This window comes from Caloenas nicobarica, chromosome 4 (genome assembly GCF_036013445.1).
Source record: "Caloenas nicobarica isolate bCalNic1 chromosome 4, bCalNic1.hap1, whole genome shotgun sequence".
Classification (NCBI taxonomy): Eukaryota; Metazoa; Chordata; class Aves; order Columbiformes; family Columbidae; genus Caloenas; species Caloenas nicobarica.
Genome location: NC_088248.1, coordinates 29626341 through 29646772, shown reverse-complemented (window position 1 = coordinate 29646772; position 20432 = coordinate 29626341).

Genomic DNA, 20432 nt, shown 5'->3' with positions numbered 1-20432 from the left:
TGCTAAACCTTTAAGGTGACCTGTAATGAAAAACCAAATTGCAGTTCCGTTGTTGAAAATAATCTGATCAGTTAAGAGGTCTGTTTGTTGCTTGATTTCCTACCTGCCCCGTTGTCCTTAAACAAAACCCTCCTTCCAACAAGAGAAGAAATCTTTTCTACCTTTAAAACCAGAAGGTGCAAGTATCATTTAATATGTACTTTGGAAGTAGTGCTTAGCACAAGCTGTGTTCTCAGAGCTTTAAAATGGGACAGGAAGTACCGTGTCTCCCCATGAGTGAGAAATAGCGCCATGCTAAACAGCTCATATCTGAACAGACACAGCCAGTGGGATGTAAAGGAACAGCTGAAGAGACTAAGGGAAGAAATGTGATTATTGGTGCTTGTCAGCATTAATGACATTCCAACCCCATGGTCTCTCAGATATACCTGGAAGTAGGATGCCAAATGCCCCGTTATCCTGGATGTGTCAGGTGAGAATGCAGGTATAGAAGAGGTGAACCGGCATTTGCTTGATGTTACGCCACTGGCTGTTTTCTGGCTCTCTGGTCTACCTGCAGAATATTAATACTTTACTGTCTCTGAAAGTGCAATGTTAAACTTGGTGTGGACAACTGATAATTTAGAGTGTAATTTATGGTGTTTTCACATCCCCTTAGTTTTAGTTTTATATAAAATGTCTTGTTTATTTTCCTGACTGTTCATTTCAGCTGTACATATGATTAAAAATAATGAATGGTTATTAATTTTTATCGTTAGTACTATCATTACACCTACTCATATCCTTCGATATTATTGCTAAAATTATCTTTAATAGTTTTAATAGGAGCTATTCCCTCATGCTAATGAGGATATAAATCAAAGTCTTAAACAAGATAGAAAGTACAGCTTTTGGACTGCGCTCTGATGCTGAATGCCCCCTGCGGAGTGGATACCTTCAGGTTTTGCTCAGAAGAGTAATGAAGTATGATGTATGTCTCTTCCATGTACTGACAGAGTGAAGCCTAGCAAGGCTATGGCACTGGCAGTGGATCAGAAAGTCAGGCTGGCTTCCTGTGCTTTCTTGTTTTATTGGGTGTTTCACCCAGCTCTAGTCAAAATGCCATTAATTTTTGTGAGGCCTTTTTTTTTTTTTTTTTTGGTGTGTGTGTGTGAATATTGAACTGAAGCTCCCTTCATACAGCACAATGCTCTTGCCAAGATGAGTAAAAGCAATATAGCAGGCTAATACTTTGGCATGCTTTCTGTATTCCTGAAATGTTCCTGTCAAGATCCTTGCTTTAAGAGGATTGCAGACTATTTGCTACAGATCCTGCTAATGAAAGGTCTTCAGAGATCCAGTTTAAGATAACTGTTGCTCATCTTGTCACAATTTTGTGGCCAAGGATGTTGCTGTGCTGCATGGGGGAATCTGTTAATGTATTGTATGAAGCAGCTTGAAACAAAAGTAAAGGAGTGCAAAGAAAACAGAATTGTACACTTAGCCTATTGCTGGCCAAATACTCTGTGGGGTTTAGTGACTTTACTTGGAGTCTGCTGGCTGCATCTCTGAGGTGTTGGCCTTCTCCTTCAGAAATGAAGTCATTGGGTGGAGGGTCTAAACCAATTTTTTTCTTTTATTCATAGTGCTTAATTGACCTGTGGACCTCACTGCTGGAGAATGCTATGGAGGGTATCGGTAAAACTTCAGAAAGGTTTAAGTAAGTTAGTGAACATGTTGAGTCTCTAGTTATGGAGTTAATTATGCAGTTAATGTTCTAGATAAAAAAATTCTTGGGAACACTCATCTTTCGCCTGTCAAACTGGAACGATGTAGTGAGCTCAAGATCTGCATCGACTCTTGCTTTTTATAATTGCTTGAAAAAATAAGTCAAGGAGCTGGACTTCAGTCCTCGTAGTTTCTTGTTCCTATGCTTTGAGGACAACTTGGGCCATGTTTTTCCTTCACAATTTAGGTGCCAGACTTCAGCTGGGCCACTGAGAAAGCTTCAGCCTGGAGAGGTGGACCTGGGTCCTACCTAAAACTCCAACCAGCCATGCTGGGTGGCCAGAGGCTGTGGCAGGGAGGACGACGGGAGCAAAGTGACTTGGCTGGGGTGATGTCACAAATCTGCAGCCATCACTGTGAACCTGGACCTGTGATGTCCTGAGGTCCTTTCACCCACTCTTGGTGCATTGTAAGTGCGCCCTTTACACTGCTGTTAGGTACAACTGGGGATAAAGGCTTTCAAATCTGCTTGGCTTTGATAACGGACTGTAATTCAGGCAGGCTAGAAAAGCTTATTTTTAATGTTACGTAACACTTCTGCATTACTGCCGGTGCGTTTTTGCAAGAGATGATGAAAAGTATACAAGCAAATGGGGAGAATTACAGATGCATTTTCTCTTTGACTTTAGTAAATGAGGGGTGTGGTGCCCATCATCGTTCAGACTACTTGATCGTATATCATCCAGTGTGTCTGTCCGAGAGCATCTCTGGTCTGAATAGCAACAGCTCCCTCTGTCTGCCCTGAGTAAACAACAGGCTGTTGCACAGAGATCCATGATGCTATTTTCTTGTTTGCTGCCTGGTGAGATTCATGCTTTCTAGCTTCAACGGATTAATTTTGAGATTATTTTAGATTTTTTTAAATATATTTTTAGGAGTGGTTGTAAAATTCTTTGCTATTACTGCAACTTTCAGTTTATGAATGGTACTGTTTCTTTAAAAAAAAAAAAAAGGGAGGAAGGGGGCTTGCAAGGGACTATTTTCTGTTGAAAGGGAGCTTTAAACACCCTGTGGATTACTGTTGCATTGAACATGTCTCTGGAGATTTGAAAGTTTTATACCCTCTTCCAAAGTGCTGCTATTGTCTGTATCACAAATGTGAACCGTTCTGTTAAAAGTAAGTCATGCACACTTAAGAATATAATAGTTGCTCAGCATTAATGGTTATTCTGGTAGAACTGAAACTCTAGAAGCAGTTTTCCTTGTGATGAAGAGCCTGTGTGTGATTAAAGGCATGCTATTAACATTTCTTAGCTCTTTTTTCACTTTGACATTTGTCCTGCATTAGGATTTTTGACACAATCTCAGTAGTGGAATTTACTATATGTAGTGCTTGAAGGTTTCACAAAGCTGCCTCTAAAGGGTACATCATATGTCCTCTGCAGTAGGTAAAGGAAAAACTGGTTGGATTTTGTTCAGGCTTAAAATATTTTGCCCAAGAATTTCCTTGCTCTGTTAGGTTTGGTGGTTTGTTTTGGTTTTGTTTGTTTGTGTTTGGTTTTTGGTTGATTGATTTGGTTTGGTGTGTGTGTAGTTTTTTTTGTTGGTTTGTTTGGTTTTATACAATAATAGCAAGGGTTCCAGCTTCAAAGTACAACACAGGTTACAGCTTGATGCAGCTCTACTACTAGGAAGGTATTTGGAATGCGTTAGGATGCAGGGTGTATTTGGCTGACAAGCCAAAAATTGTTATTTTCCACTGCAGGAAGGCAGCTTGTGGGGGTTTGTGGGAGCTGTAGTCTGGGCAGGGTGGGATGTATAATATTTTAGAGTCATGTAACTTGTGGGAGACAAAGTTTAAGCTCTGTCAAAATTAGAATGGACTCACAAGTTTTTATAGTGTATACCGCTAGCTACTGACTTAACTGTTTTAGCACCCAAGTCTCTCCTGGGAGGTGACAGTCTCACAACAGAGTGTGACAGGAGCAATCTTAGGGATTTCACTTTGTCCCTCAAATGAGGTAATTGGTTTCGAAATGATCTTATGAAATGGAGTTCCAGAAAGAAACTTCTTAGGCTTGTTGGATGTCCCCTTCTGGATTTAACTCATACACTAAAGACTCTAGATAGATAGATAGATAGAAAATCACTTCACATTTAAAAGGTCGCTTCAAATTCAGGATACACTTTTTCTGCTAATAAAATATTAAGTTCTTTCATAAGATGAAATATTTCATGTTTTTTCTTTTGCTTCAGTAAATGTTGTCAAGTCCAACAAACATACTGGAATGAAGACCAGTAGCTTTTGGGTGGGAGAACAACCCAAGCTGTACTTTCTCACTGACAGTCCACTCACTTAGCCCCAGAGTACATGGCTACATTATTAATTCAATCAGTGCTGACTGTTCAGTCAATGGCAAATGCCCAGCCCTTCAAGTGCCACAGCTCTGATTATTTTGATTTTTTGCTGAAAATTCTTCTGTATCTGTAGAGAGCTTGTTTCAATGAAATGATGCTTGCCTTTTTTTTTTTTTTAAATATATACACACATAAGGTAATCCTAACTAGTCTTACTTAGAAAGAAAAGTGTTATTGTCTTATAATAATTCCGTACCTATGAAATTCAGTTAGGTTTCACTCTACTAGAAGTTGTAAACTTGCCCAAAGGAAAAGTCAATATCTGGAGTTAAGCATCCTAGTGTCACAGAAAATTGGAGGACCAATTACAATCAATTAGCTATCATCTATCTGAAAATCCCATCTTCAGTCAAAATTAAGGCCTCATAAAAACATCTTTGCAAAGTGAGAAAGAATAGAAAGGTGGTCTGGAAAAAAAATCCAGGCTGCCTTTTTCTCTTGCACAGGTTTGCTTATGCAAAGTCTCTCCCAGAAATCAAACAAAAATAAATGAGTGTAAATAACAGGGGACCTCTGAAGACTCCTGCTGACGTTGGTAAGCTTGAGGTTGTGTCCTTAAAATGAGTGTGAGGAGTCAGCCACAGCCTTGAGACCTCTCAGTTTAGAGTTTCTTTTAATATGACACAGTAGCTAGATTGGAAGAAGACAACTCTATAAATAGTAAAAGTTTAGGCGTGATGGTTGAGATATTAAATGAGGCTTTGTAGACAAATAAGGCCACAATAAAAATGTGGTTTAGTTCTTGGGTTTGGAGTGGGGTTTATTTTGTTTTATTTCTCCAGTTAACACTACATAATTTTTCTGGATTTATAAAAACAACCTACATCAAGCCTAAAACTGTAAGTTGTGGCTGGCTGTGCAGGACTTCCCATACCAATTTTTACATTATTCCCCTTTACCATCACAGTTTAAACTCTTTTCACTATCCAAGGCAGAGAAAACTTTGTTGGACTCAGGTTTCAATGCATAATGTGACCTTCACAGTCCAAAAGAAGCATGAAGAAATCAAAGGCTTGACATGAAGTGATTTGATTCTGCAAATAGCAATGCAGTTGGTTCTTTCTTTGCAGAGGCTGTATTGCCTTTAGGATTTACTGTAATCAAGACAGCTACTTGCTAGATATTGATAATTTAGCTGCTGCCACTCTGGAAGAGGTAATTCACTGTATAACAATTTTCACAGGAGTTGTTCCCCAGCTGGCTACATGCATTTCTCAAAGGGCATTTTCTTTCAGTTTTACATATGTTAATATATATTATATTTCTTTTTGCGTAAGATCCCCAACAGCAAGCGGAGTTCTCATGCTAGAAAGCAGTATTTCCATTAAATAGTCATTTCTATGCCAGGTGCATACATCAGATCATCTCTCGATTCCAGTTATGTCCGCTGTAATCGTGTTCCCCAGGTTCAGTGGTAAGTGCTGGCCCTGCAGCGTCCAAGTTTACAACTCAAACAAGAACCGACTGTTAGAACTGGGCTGTCTAGTCTGGCAAGTCCAGCTAATCCTAGCCCTAAGGGGCCATGTTGGCCGTGCTTATTTTGAAGCATTTCTTGTATATATTCTAGTAGCTTCAGTGGTAACTGTGAGGAATAGAAAGGTGGACTCCTCACTCTGAGATGTGCTGTGGTGGAATCCTCAGGTGTAAATTATTTACACTTTCCCAGTCCTATGCTTTCCAGACCTCGAGAATTTCCCCGTTCCAGTTGAACAGGAGTTTTACCTTGTTGAAATCGGGGAGCACCACTCTGATGGCAGCAGTCTTTTATCCTGTCTTTCTCATTTTCTGCCAGACCCATAATGAAGGATTAATCTCAGCGTGTTGCAAAGGGTGCAACTACCTGTTTCTTCTGCCGTTTGATCTTATTGTGCAGCATCTGTATTTGGATTGTTTTTCCCCCCATTTCATCTGTTTTCTACTGAGAACACACCTAAAGAGCTGTACTGTAACTCTGGAAAATGTAATTTTCCCGCTATTGTCCCTCTTTATGCTCAAAGAAATTATTTCACTATTTCTGATACTTGTGTGCCTTTACCACCCATCCATGCTAAGACTCGAGTTTATTGATTCTAAATATACAGTCCACTATTGTCAAAAATCAAAGCAGCTAGGTACATCTCTGGTCTACAAGCCCAGCTTTTCATGGAGATAACACTTTAAAAATCAAATCTCTCTTCTCTATTCATGGTCTAGAGCAGGTCCTCTCTGGGTATAAATTGCTACAGCTCCATGGAGTTATTCAGACAGGCACTGGCAGGGGCTGTGATCTTCCAGAGCAACACATTTTCTGACATCTCTACATTGGAATCGTGCAAGCTGAACAGCACTTAAATAATTCGAGAGGGCAGAAATACTGGGCCCATTGATTTGTCCTCTTTCTTGAAGTTATTTATACTAAATTTTTCTTCCAGTGTTCTTTTTGGGTTGAAGTACGGAAAGCACAGTGAGATGGAAAATGAGTTGCACTAAAACATTGTCACAGGAGGCTTGATTGCTGTCACACCAAGAGCAGCTATCTTAATTGACTAAGGTATCATTGACTTCAAAATAGCCCTGTAATTTTTATCTTGTCAATTTGATATTTGCTATTTAATATTGTGTAAACTCCATTGCTAGTTCTCAGGACTAAACTTACCATAATAGCTTTATCCAATATATAGCTTGGAGAGCTTGAAAGTTTAATGGATTTCTTGCAGCAGCTTAGCAGGCACATTGTTGACTGACTTATTTGTGGCAGTGTGGTTTGTCAGAGATAACTTGGATAACTGGGGCTCTGACTTTACAAGTGGCTCTGAAAAGCCCAGTAACTATGTAAACATAATTCTGCATCTCACTTGAATCTTTAGGAACGCGCAGCCGATGAAATGCAGAGCTGATGCACCGTTTTCCATCACTTCTGTTCAGATAGTATGGATGACCTCAGAGGTATCTATTTGTTTTATGGGCACCCTACCTTTGAAGTCATTAGTGCTTGATTTTTGCTGCCACTTGCACTCAACGGCAATGTTAGTAATGGCTTCATGAATTACTACTGTAGTGCTTAAAGGTGAAAAGTAAAGACCTCATCAAATTCTGGATATTTGTATATACGTTGCAGATAATTAAGTATCTGAGAGGCAGTGCTTTTCTTCTTCCCCCCGCTTTGCTGTTATTCAGTAAGTGAGTTCACTTGATATCTTTTGCTGCTGAGGATTAACCTTCGTTTAATGCTGGCTGGTCCTATATGATATTGTATCCTATGCTGCATTAACCCTCATTTGCAAAGCAGCAGCTTGGTTTCCATTGCGTTTACACTGGCAAGCTCCAAGAGGTAATTACAGAGCTCCTTTGTTAGAAATTAAGCAGTGCAGATGAAGTCTTGTCCCGTAAATCAGGAATTACATATACAGTTCAATTTAAGAACTTGGGGAGGCCATCTTTATCTTTTCTCTCTGGAATTCTTCTCCACCAAATCAAAAGCAGGGCTTCAAAGGATTGAAGTGTATACTTAGCATTACACTCTTGAATTCAATAAAACACTTCTGCCTTTACTAAACAGGCCTGCCTTTAAACAAAGCACTTCAACACATGTTTAAATAGTTGTTGAGACAAGAAGTATGGTGTATACATACTGTTAACATTTTTAAAAAGGGGATTTTTTTCCTCTGTATAGATGACCTCTTCAAAGCAGGAAACATGCTTCTAGCTTGAGTAATGGCTTCTTTTTCAACAGCATTTCAATTCAGTGTGGTTAAAATGATCTTTTAAAAATGAGTTGCAGGTTTAAATGCCCGTTTTGCCAATCCCTTTTGAAACCCAGTTCAAACATAGCAGCCTGTTTGAAATAAATAATGGTACAAGAAGCTATGTTCATCAGGAACCTGTTTTTAGTATCACCTGCTTAAACCAAATCACAGATGCTTCAATCAAGGATTTTTTTTTTTTTAACAAAGGCTTTAAATTGCCTACTCTGCAGTATCACCTGCTTGCCTGTAATTTAGTGCCTTATCCAATGGAGTGTCACAGGGATTAGCTGCTTCTGGAATGATTAGAAGATTAAAAATCCATATACAGTTCCCTGTTTTTTACAGTACACAAAACACATCTGAAAAAAAGTTTAAATTCTCAAAATTCTGATAATTGTTTGGGTATCAGTGTAACTAAACCAAACCGCTTCTTATTTTAACTCTACTCCACGCTGTCTGGTTTGGCAGGGCTAGTGTACAACTCCACAGTGATGTGTTCCCCGCTGTTCGTGGCCAGTGTCACAGGCCAAGGCAGCCCATACCCTCTATAAATAATAAAAGCTTAGGTGTGATGGCTGAGATGTTAAACGAGGCTTTGTAGACAAATAAGGTGCATGTTTAGGTAGTGAAGAATAAGCTTTTTGGTTATGCAGAAGGAGGTAAATTAACACAGCAACTGCAGCATCTGGAAGAACCATATTGAGGGCGCTTCTGTTGGTTCTGGGGTCACTTAGGACAAGAGGAAATCACAGAATCACAGAATGTTCGGGATTGGAAGGGACCTCAAAAGATCATCTAGTCCAATCCCCCTGCCGGAGCAAGAACACCTAGGTGAGGTTACACAGGAAGGCGTCCAGGAGGGTTTTGAATGTCTCCAGAGAAGGAGACTCCACAACCCCCCTGGGCAGCCTGTTCCAGTGTTCTGTCACACTCACTGTGAAGAAGTTTCTTCTCAAATTTAAGTGGAACCTCTTGTGTTTCAGCTTGAACCCATTTCCGCTTGTCTTATCATTGGTTGTCACCGAGAAGAGCCTGGCTCCATCCTTGTGACACTTGCCCTTTACATATTTATAAACATTAATGAGGTCACCCCTCCGTTGTCTCTTCTCCAAGCTAAAGAGACCCAGCTCCCTCAGTCTTTCCTCATAAGGGAGATGCTCCACTCCCTTAATCACCTTTGTGGCCCTGCGCTGGACTCTCTCAAGCAGTTCCTTGTCCTTCTTGAACTGAGGGGCCCAGAACTGGACACAATATTTCAGATGCGGTCTCACTAGAGCAGAGTAGAGTGGCAGGAGAACCTCTTTTGACCTACTAACCACCCCCCTTCTAATACACCCCAGGATGCCATTGGCCTTCCTGGCCACAAGGGCACAAGTGTTGGCTCATGGTCATCCTGCTGTCCACCAGGACCCCCAGGTCCCTTTCCCCTACTCTGATCTGTAATAGATCATTCTCCAACCTATACTGGAACCTGGGATTGTTCCTGCCCAGATGCAAGACTCTACAGTTGCCCTTGTTATATTTCATTAAATTTTTCCCTGCCCAACTCTCCAGCCTGTCCAGGTCTCGCTGGATGGCAGCACAGCCTTCTGGCATGTCAGCCACCCCTCCCAGTTTGGTGTCATCAGCAAACTTGCTGATAATACACTCAATTCCCTCATCCACATCATTAATGAATATATTGAATAATACTGGCCCCAGAACTGACCCTTGAGGGACTCCACCAGATACAGTCCTCCAACCAGACTCCGCCCCATTGACCATGGCTCTCTGGCTTCTTTCCTTCAGCCAGTTCCCAGTCCACCTCACTGCCCGATCATCCAGTCCACACTTCTTCAGTTTAGCTGTGAGGCTGCTGTGGGAGACGGTGTCAAATGCTGTACTGAAGTCAAGGTAGACCACATCCACCGCTCTGCCATCATCAGTCTACCTTGTTATGTCTTCATAAAAGGCTATGAGGTTGGTCAAGCACAACTTCTCCTTGGTGAAGCCATGTTGACTGCCCCTGATGACCCTCTTATCCTTGATATGCCTTGAGATGGCACCAAGGATAAGGTGTTCCATCACTTTCCCAGGGATGGAGGTGAGGCTGACCGGTCCATAGTTTCCCGGGTCCTCCTTCTTGCCCTTTTTGAAGACCGGAGTGACGTTTGCTTTCCTCCAGTCCTCAGGCACCTCTCTCGTTTCCCAAGACTTGGCAAAGATGATGGAGAGTGGCCTAGCAATGACTCCAGCCAGCTCCCTCAGCACCCGCAGGTGCATCCCATCTGGACCCATGGATTTATGGATGTCCAGATTGCTTAATTGCTCCCTAACCCAGTCCTCATCAACCAAGGCAAACTCCTCCATTGTCCTGACTTCCTCTGGGGCCTCAAGGGTACAGGGCTCCTCAGGACAGATTCCAGCAGTGTAGACAGAGACAAAGGCGGCATTCAGTAACTCTACCTTCTCTGTATCTTCTGTCACCAGGGCACCCACCCCATTCATCAGTGGGCCTACATTACCTCTGGTGTTAGTTTTATCTGCCACATATTTGTAGAAGCTCTTTCTGTTGTCTTTGACTCCTCTTGCCAGGTTTAACTCTAAGGAGGCCTTAGCTTTCCTAGTTGCCTCCCTACATCCCTTGACGACAGCTTTATATTCTTCACAAGTGGCCAGCCCCTTCTTCCATGATTTGTAAACCCTCCTCTTCCACTTGAGCTTACCCAGCAGTTCCCTGTTTAACCACACAGGTCTCCTGGCTCCCTTCCTTGACTTTTATGTGTCCGGATGCTCTGACCTTGAGCTTGGTAGAAGCAGTCCCCGAACGTTAACCAACTAGCTTGGGCCCCTTTACCTTCAAGCAGCCTTGCCCACAGGATTTCCCCTAGCAATTGTTTGAAAAGGCCAAAGTTGGCCCTATTGAAGTCCAGGGTTGCAATTCTGCTTGCTGTTCTGCTCCTGCCACATGAGATCCTGAACTCCACCATTTCATGGTCGCTGCAACCAAGGCAGCCCTCCACCTTTACTGCTTCAACCAGACCCTCCTTGTTAGTGAGGATGAGATCCAGCAGCACACCTCTCCTAGTCGGCTCCTCCACCATTTGCATCAGGAAGTTGTCATCAATGCACTGGAGGAACCTCCTAGGCTGAGGCTGGCTGGCTGAGTAGTCCTTCCAGCAAACATCAGGGTAGTTAAAATCCCCCATAACAACCAGCGCCTGTGACTGTGAGGCCACTCTCAGCTGCCTGTAGAAGGCCTCATCAACTTCCTCACCCTGATCTGGTGGCCTGTAATAGACACCCACAACTGTATCAGCCTCAAGAAATGCCTCAAGTTGCACCAGGGAAGGTTTAGATTGGATATTAGGAAAAATTTCTTCCCGGAAAGGGTTGTCAGGCATTGGAACATGCTGCACAGGACAGTGGTGGAGTCACCATCTCTGGAGGGATTGAAGAGACACAGAGATGAGGTTCTCAGGGACATGGGTTAGTGCCAGGGATGGGTTAACAGTTGGACTCAGTCATCTTGAGGGTCTCTTCCAACCAAAATGATTCTGTAATTCTGTGATTAACAACTTCAGTGGTGTGTCAGCGAATGGACTTGGGCTTTGTGAATGCAAGAGCCGGTGTCCTTTCCAGAACTGTTGGGGAAACTGGTGGATAGCTATCTTGGTTTGCCACAGAGGAGGGAATGGAGGTTCAGGACACTGTTTCTACAGATGGTTCCACTCTGCCTGTCCTATTGCTGATATTAGTCATCAGTTTACAACTGATGGATGTGCAAAAGTTTTTCAAGTCACTGCAGACCTATTTGTAAAGTCCATGTGCAGAGGACTACATGTGGACATTACAGTCACCATTCATGAGTTCTAAAGCTGTGGTGAAAATCACTGTTGGGAATGAGACCGTTACATCCTGAGTAAAACTGATTGTTCAAAGCCTCGCTGGAAACTGGTCCTGACCTGCGTTTATTCATAACAAATGCTAGAGAGAAAATTCTTGTATGCAGGTACACGCTTGCCTGACTGGACTTGTTGATTTAGAGACTGAATCATGTTCTCCTGAATCCGTAACAGTGAAGCTCAGACTTGATCACAAAGAAATTTAGGGGCATTGGCTGCCAGCTGTTGTGCGGACATCACACTTCATTTGGAAGCGCTTCAGCCTCTGACTCATTTTACTGTGACTAAGCCACCATTGAGAGCCATAGGGGGCTTGAATGCCCGTTTTATCTGGTTAAAAAGTCAGCCTGGCAGTAAATTCTGCTGCAGATCTGCAACGGCTGCTTGTGGAGGAACAAATGGAGTGATACTGAGAGTGTAAGCTCCATCAAATATAGAGGTATTCATGCTTCTATGTATTACTAGTCGCACCTAGCTAACAGCCACAAAGCTGCACTGCTCTTCCAAAGATACAATACATGAGCATTTTCGTTGTCGTAAGGGACACAGATATCAGTGTGCGTTAAAGACAAATCACTGAAAGAAGTAATTGGCTGGAAGCATTTCACGCTTACGTAGAAGTTGTCATAACAACTTCATCATTAAGTGAATGCCTAACTATGAAGTTCCCTCCTTCCAATCTACATAGAAGTTCCTAAACTACCCTCTGTTTTGAAGCAGAAGGGATTATGTTTTCTGTGTCACGTGGTTTTCTCTCTCTAATGTGGGGATGCGTGTCTGTGGCAAGACTTCCTGTTGTGGTGTATGAAAATATCAAGGCAATTCATTCCTATGCAAAGATTGTTTGGGAAATAGCAGTTGGCTGTGCTTTCCTTTCACGTTCTCCCCTTCCCCAGGATAGCTCTTATTTGCAGATGCAGAGATGACCTACAACCTCTTTGTAGGAGGCTGCAAGATCTTCAATCACCACTGTATCTGCACCTCTTGCAACATCGCTGGGAAGCCAAGGAGTGCCATTCTCCTAAATAATTTGTCCAAGATTGCAGAGGAGGTGAGTGCAGAGTGGGATTTGATCTCAGCACTCTAATCTCTCTGCCACATTACTGCCTTCTGTTTAATGACAAAACCTTCGGAGTGCTGTTTTGCTGTAGAGGATCTGTCTAGCATCCAGCATGCAAATATTCAGCACTAAGCCACCCACTCGTGCACAATGCCACAAAACTAAAATGTTCTTGATTGTAAATATGTTGTAAGCAGTGAAGCCAGTTGACTGTGATCACCTCTTCAATGGTAAGCACATACTTAAATGTAGCCTTGCACAGGAGTGAACAGTGGCAAAAGGGTTCTGGTGTTGTATTTGACAGCAAGAAGTTTAAATATCAGGAGGAATCAATAGTTTTCTTGTTTATATATGTGGCTGTGCTGTCGCATCAGGGAATATGTTGTGAAGGTATCCTCAACAAGGTGTCTTTGCTCAGATAATGAACTCATTAATTCAGTCTCAGGAGGTTTAAGCCTGTACCTTTAATGTGAAATCCACATAAACCCTTGTGGGAGGAGGACGTTGGAAGGGGAGAAATAGGGAAGATAAAGGAACATCACATCTCCGATCTTATTTTTACAAGATGTGTCAGCACCTAAGAAGTTTTTCTATCATTTTCAAGTTGATGATCATTATCCACCTTGCAGTAAACATCTGACGTTAACTGGGAAATAATGAAATAACTTGATCCTTAACCAGTGTGCTGTGACCTACAGGCATCTAGACACCTGAGCTTTACAAAACCAGCCGTAAAGCAAGAGCTCCCCTCATTTAATAGCCAGCGAATCAAGGTGTGAAACTAAGGACATGCAGTAGCAAGAGAGATAAGAAATGTGCCTCTTCTGCTGCATCTATCTTTAATAAGAGGATGGCTAAGAGCTTCAGCTTTCTGTTATCTTGCAGAAAGATTTACCAGAACAAGTGGTACTAAGCCTTTAATACTGTTGCTTTACTTATACAAAAATGCAAATTTTTATTTCCATTTTCAATTAGCCTGATTTGAAAAAACTCTATGCGAAATAGCATTTTCTCATTTTGGAAGTTGGGTTTTTGGGGTTTTTTTGAGATGTCAAATAGTACTGATTATATCAATGGAGCACATTTTTTTTTCTCAAATTTGCACTGTACACCCAGTAAGCATGACATTTGACATGATTTATTTTTTCTCTCTTCATCCCCAAATTTTTGTGGAAATAATCAGAATTCCATTGAAACCAGCATCAAAACTTCATTGTGACAAACCTGTGCTTGTTCTATCTGATGCAAAATGTACAATGTGCAACTTAAAGCCTTTGTCTGACTTCAGGGTCTGTTTATGCCAATGCTAACTACTACGTAAGTCAGACACCTAAGAAAAGATGCAGATTTTAATTTTAGTTTGCTTTTCTTTACTGGAGAGAAAAGAAAAGAAAAAAAAAACCACCACAAACCAAACCAAAACCACCACAACACAAGCAACAAATTAATTGGTTCTGCATTGCACAGAGAGAACGATTAATCTCCTGCATACAGAAGCATCTGTCTACTAGTCCTGCTTGAATTCCTCAAAAGGCTAAGAGTGTTTCTAATGGTCATTTAAATAATAAATGCCACCACACTCATTAGGAGTGTATCAGTCGTTCTTTTTCTTCTTTCGTGCTCGTTGTATTCTATTAATATTTATTGAATCCAAGGAAATTCATCCTGAGCTAGTGGTCTACATTTCTTTTCAAGGTCACCAAATATAAATATTTTATTTATCTAATTTAGAAAAACTACATTGGATGCGATGCAGCAAACATGACAAGAGTATGAATTAGTGGAAAGCTTCCCTCAGGAAATGTATCCAGGTGCCAGTAATGGAAAATTAGAAGTCTGATAGCTTCTATCCTAGCAGGTAATAAAGATACATAATGGCAATACAAAAAGTGTGCATATGGTGACAGTGAGTAGTAAAATAGACTATTTACTGCAAGGCTAGTGGGAGCATACAGATCTTTTTCTGGTATTTGGGTCCTAAGTCAGCTTGTTAGGGCTTCAGCTTCAAAATTGAACATGGCCAAGCAGGCGGCCTGTATGGCAGGTCTTCAACAGCCCTTTGGGAATTAATGTGTAGCCCAGGAAAATCCTATTTCTTTCCCACCAGGAACCAGGCGAAGTTGAGTATTCAACTTTTGCACACTTGCAGCCTGTTGTCTTTGTGTTCCCTGGAGGTGTAGAAATTATTCTCTTCCGATGATTTCATTTTGAGCAAGCATCATCTTTTCTTTACATTCATCCTGCCCACCCCAAAAAGAAGGGGAGATGATGATGGCCTGTATTTTAGAAATTAATAATTGCATTCTTGCAAATGCCGGCTATAAGACAACATTGCTTCAAAAAGGAAAAAGCCAGTAAATTGTGTTTACCTCCTCAAAATGCGTTTCCCCCCTACACTGAGTTTTGAGCTGTCAAGAATCAAAGAAAACAAATGAAGTGGCACTTAATTGAAAATTGTGCTTGTGGGTTTTTGTATCTGCATTCAATTTTTAGCACACTGTAGTGTTTTGCTAAGGTTAAAATGAAAATGAAGTGTTGCTGTTGTCTAGGAATATCACAGACAAAGAGCAGGCTCTAAACAAGTGAGTATTGAATAGCTTGTGTCTTCATGGCATTTAAATAATAAACATGCAATATCTAAAGGAAGATGAGAATTGGCTCTATAAAGGAAAGGTAATAACTCTGGAGCTCTTACTTAAGCTTTGTGTGACCTGACTTTCCACGTATGTGATCCTATGGCCTGTTCTGACCAATAGAACTGGAGATTTTGTTGCCTTGTTGACATTACTGTTATCAAGGTCTGCTAATATGCCACTAATTGGCAGTTCATTGATATCCTCAATGCCAAGGCCTTGATGAGAACAGGTATGGGGAATAAATCGCTCCCATCTTGCGAAGCTGGCTTGGCTTTGTAGGGAGCAGGTCTGATCTGCTGGTAGAAACTGTCTTGGATGGGGTCTGTGGAGTAAAAAAGAGGAGAAATAAGGCCCTTGTATAGTCTGATAAAGTGTTAAAAGAACGGAGGCTCTTAGGGGGCAACAGGACCAGGAGATTCTTGGAGAGAGTAAAGCTAAGAAAGCAGAGGAAAAGTAGAACTAAATGGCAGAAGCAGATGTATAATCAAACATGAGGTCAATGATGAGTGGGCCTTTGTCATGAACGAAATACATAGGGAGAAGGAGGAGAGGCAAAAAGTCACAGGAAAGCTTGGAGTTCATCGCGTGCTTGAGCTGAGCAAAAATAGTCATGGCGCTTTCATTATTGCTCCTCTCTAGAATTATATCACAAATTATGCCTGCTGCATTGATGTATGTATCCTTGTTTGATACTCCACATCATCCTCTTATTTCAAACCAAAGTAGAAAATATGCATGGCAAAAACATCTTTGGCAGCGAGCTAAACAGATTCTGGCATGGCAAGATTCTGAGTAAATACTGAACGGTTGCTAATTAAAGTTAAGTGCATAGTCCCTGATTTTTCAATTAACAGGCTCAATATATAGTGATGCCTTAATTATTTTTGTGTCTAAATATACTTAAAAGAGATCTGTAAGTCTGGTGGTGAACTTTACAAGGCAGATGGCTCTCTCTTGTTAATGGAGGCTGGAGGTAGATTTAAGGGAAGCTCTTATGGAAATGTAGCATTGGCTGAAAAACTTTGGCCTTGGATAACCTCAGCTCTTCCCATCATCTTCCATGAATCGTAGAATCATTTTGGTTGGAAAACATCTTTAAGATCATCGAGCCCAACTGTTAACCCAATGCTGCCAAGTCCACCACTGAACCATGTCCCCAGGTGCTACATCTACATGTTATCTTCACTTAAGTCTCGGATGAGCCTTTTCTGAGCAATTACTTGTCCCCTAACTAGGAGGCAACCAGTCTGCAAGAGGTAACTACTTAAACAGGTCACGTAATGATCAGATGTATGTGATATGCGCCCAGGCTTAGCTTTTTGGTCTGGACTTGCAGTGACCTAACGATCGCTCACTGCTAGCCCATTCCCATGGCAGCACCCATGATGGCCAGCTGTCTAAAAACTGCTAAAAATATCCACCTGGACAACTTGGGGATAACAGTTTAAATCACTCAGTACTGGAATTTTTCAGAAGCGCTTAGCATTACAGCTTGTCAGGATTTTTCACAAATATTTTTAATCAGAAAATGCCAGCTGATTGAAACACAAAGGTTGGGCACAAAGCTCTGTTTTCAAGTTGACTACAATTTTTTTTTTTTAATTCCAGAGTTAAGGTGTTTTCATGGCAACATGTGCTGACTGAAGAGTTCCTGTCTTCTAGCCTGAAATGGATTGTAAAAACATGTGTTACTTTGGTGATTTTTATTTTGATTACTGATCAAATTTAGAACAAAACAATTCAAGTAATATGAAGTATTAGATTGACTTGAGCTGACACTGTGCATTTAGTTTAGGGTGTGTTTTTGCAATTTCAGTATTAATGTCAATTTGACATGGGGAATGTTTTGTATATTCTCCCAGACAGGTAAAATAATGTCCTATGTATCTTTGTTGAGTGCTGGTCTAAATGTGTTCCATTTTAGTAAAAGCGTGGGGTTTTTTAAGGCCCAGCAGGAAAAAATGTCAGGAAAATGCAGAATGCTTTTGAAAAACCTTTCTTATATTTTGTAATTGGATTACTACTACATTTAGGAAGTGTGTTTCCCTTTAAAATGAAGCTTTCTTCACTTCGGAGGGATGGGGAAATGGGGACACGTCTTGGAGGATGATGTTGGTTTCTACTGGTAAGAAATGCAGACTGCCGCTAAGCTATGAAATTTAAACTTCAAACCAAAGTAATTGGGCTGAGAATTGCTCGAGCAGCTGGCTGCTAATTCTGAAAAATAATCTACCACCTGTTCTTTAGTCTGTGGGATTAAAGAAGGTTTAATGTTTAAGGCAAGAGAAATTTATTGCTCCAGATGGAACACAATTTTTTAAAAAGTCCATGGGCAAATATCAGTATTCACTGTAGTAGTCTACTACTTTTAGGAAGGCAGCTAGGTACAAGCCACGGCACTTTTTATAGCAATCTACAGATAGAGTTTTCCAACATCAGAAATTCTTTTTTCTATTTGAAAGTCATCACAGGTGAGTTTATCACAGTTCTTGAACAGACAGGGTGTGCAATTGTCACTTTTTTTCCCCTGCGTACATCATCAGGTTTTAAAAAGAGGCGATAATTTTATCGTCCCACTGAGAATGTAATCAAAGACGTGTTTGATACACAGGATAAATAGTTGCTGGAGATGGAAATGTGAAAATTCAAGGGTTATTTTGTTTGTTTGCTATTTGTGACCATCTGGAAGCAGAAAACACTGGCAATGAGAGGCTTTGGGAAATCAGCGGTATGAGATAGATGAGAAGACGGGGTAAGGTAAATCTATTGGTTGAACAGACCAATTTTGCTGGGAATATTTCTGCTCAGAAAAAAGCAGACAATGCTTTTGATTTATAACTTTTTGTGGAAAAAGTGTTTTCAGGAAATATTTTCCATTTTGGAGAGGAGGAGGATGAGTGGGATGCTTTCTGGTAGGGCTATAAGAGGGGCCTTTACTCTGAAGATCATAGTGTCATAGGACCATTTTGGTTGGAAGAGACCCTTAAGATCATCGAGTCCAACCATAACCTAAATGTAGCACTAAACCATGTCCCTAAGAGTGTCTTTCCCTCTCCTTGGCTTCAGTCTTCTCCTTCTTGCTTTTTCCCTCTTTGGCCCTAGAATTCTCAGGATTGTTGGATGAAGTAAATTAAACCTCACCGTAGACTTTACCTACAATTTTCAAGAATTCCATTTAAAGGGTCTATTTTTTCACCACTGGCATTTTGCCTTTAAGTGGCTATAAGTAGTCAAAGGTCCTGAAGAAATCCTATGGATGCTGTAATTTTACCTTTTTTTTCTTTACCACAGACATGGACATTAGTATAGCTGGTTGAGAAGCAATAAGTGAAATCATTAAACCAAAGTACTTTTGTTTACTAAACCTCACCTCAGCTCCAGTCTTTTAATTCTTCATTTATTGTAATGGCAAGTGTTGTTCTTTGTGTAGATGAATGTGTTTTGTTTTGTTTTTAACAACTAAACTGATAAACATGCAACAGTATTTCAGGTAAATGGAAGGAAACTCTGCCTTAGAAAATCAGTAAATGCTAACCTATGCGAAGGGCCAAATGTTAATAATTTTTTCCCTGATGGAGCTGGATTGAAGATCAAAAACCTGAAATAAAACCTGAGCCAGTAGTATGTATAATTGTTGTGCTGTCGCATTTTATCCCTCAAGGACAATTCTGTTATATGCACCACAATTTTAGCGTGTTCCGTGTTTTCATCTTGATATTTAATTCGCAGCTAATTTCACTCTGGAGACCGAAAATCCTCTTAAATTCTTCAAATGAAAGTGTGTGATACAGGTAGTGCATAGGGAAAATGCCAGACATCTCCTTTTAGCATCTGTAGGCTCCTAGATGTGTTTAAAATCTGGCACCTCACCCATAGCGCTGCCATAATAGGATTGGTTCCTTAATTTTTTTTTTTTTCTCCTTACTATGATATCCCAAGGTTTTCAACCTTACTCTTTCTGTTCCTAGACTGAGGTGAGCGTATCAAGGTTGGCTACACTTCAGCTTCCACAGTAATGGATCTTTTTCCGACATCAAAAGAAGATGCAGATTATTTTCATGCGACAAGTGTTTCAACTGAATACCCTGGGATCAAACTAATATTTAATAAGTACCTTGAATCACGGCTTTATGTACGCGGTCGGCATTGCCCAGGGGGATGTAATGCATCAGCAGACAGAGATGCTTAGAAAACAAAAAAGGAGAATAACAAATTGTAAATCAACAAACTCAATTGTATTAAACATGCTGCCCAGGGACACTTTCCTCTGGCAAGATAATATTCAGATGCAAACTTAGGAGTTTAAAAAAAGAAACCAACTCTAAGTAAATCACAGTTGTTTGGTAACAAATGGAAGCAGTCAGGACCCTGAGCTCCATTTCAGATACCTGCCTGTCATTTCCTTGGCTCTGGGAGTGATCGTTATTGCTATTCAATTAAACGGAATTGGGTATGACAGAATCTTACTAAATACTGGCCTCTGAGGGGGTTGTTCTTGCTAAAATGTGAATAACATGCTATTATGAATGATGGCATTTTAAATTAGTAAGGATACTAAAAGAAGTAAAAATAGACAAGGCACTGCGAGATTTCCTAGCAGTTGACGGGTTTGGCCTATTGTTATATAGCTGAGTTCATTTGAAAAGACACACGAGTTTCAAGGAGTCTTAAATGTAGTGCCAAATAAATAATAAAAAATAAAATAAAAAATATGGGAACTCAGTAATTCCCTGTTGTGGACCCTCTGATTTCTGAGCTTGAAGCACTGGGACACTTCTTATTCTGGGAAGCTCAATGTGGCTTACACTTACTTTGTGCCTCAATTAAAACTCTGCAGGGTGAATTAAAGTAAAACTCCGTTTAATAGCTCTGCCATTCCCTGCTTTTTCAGGCAGCTTTTCCACCCATTAGATCCCGTTTCTGTCAGTGCCAGCTCACAACAAAGCCTGTATTCAGAACGTTTCATTCTTAATTGAGCATCTTTCCACTCTTTATTTTCTTT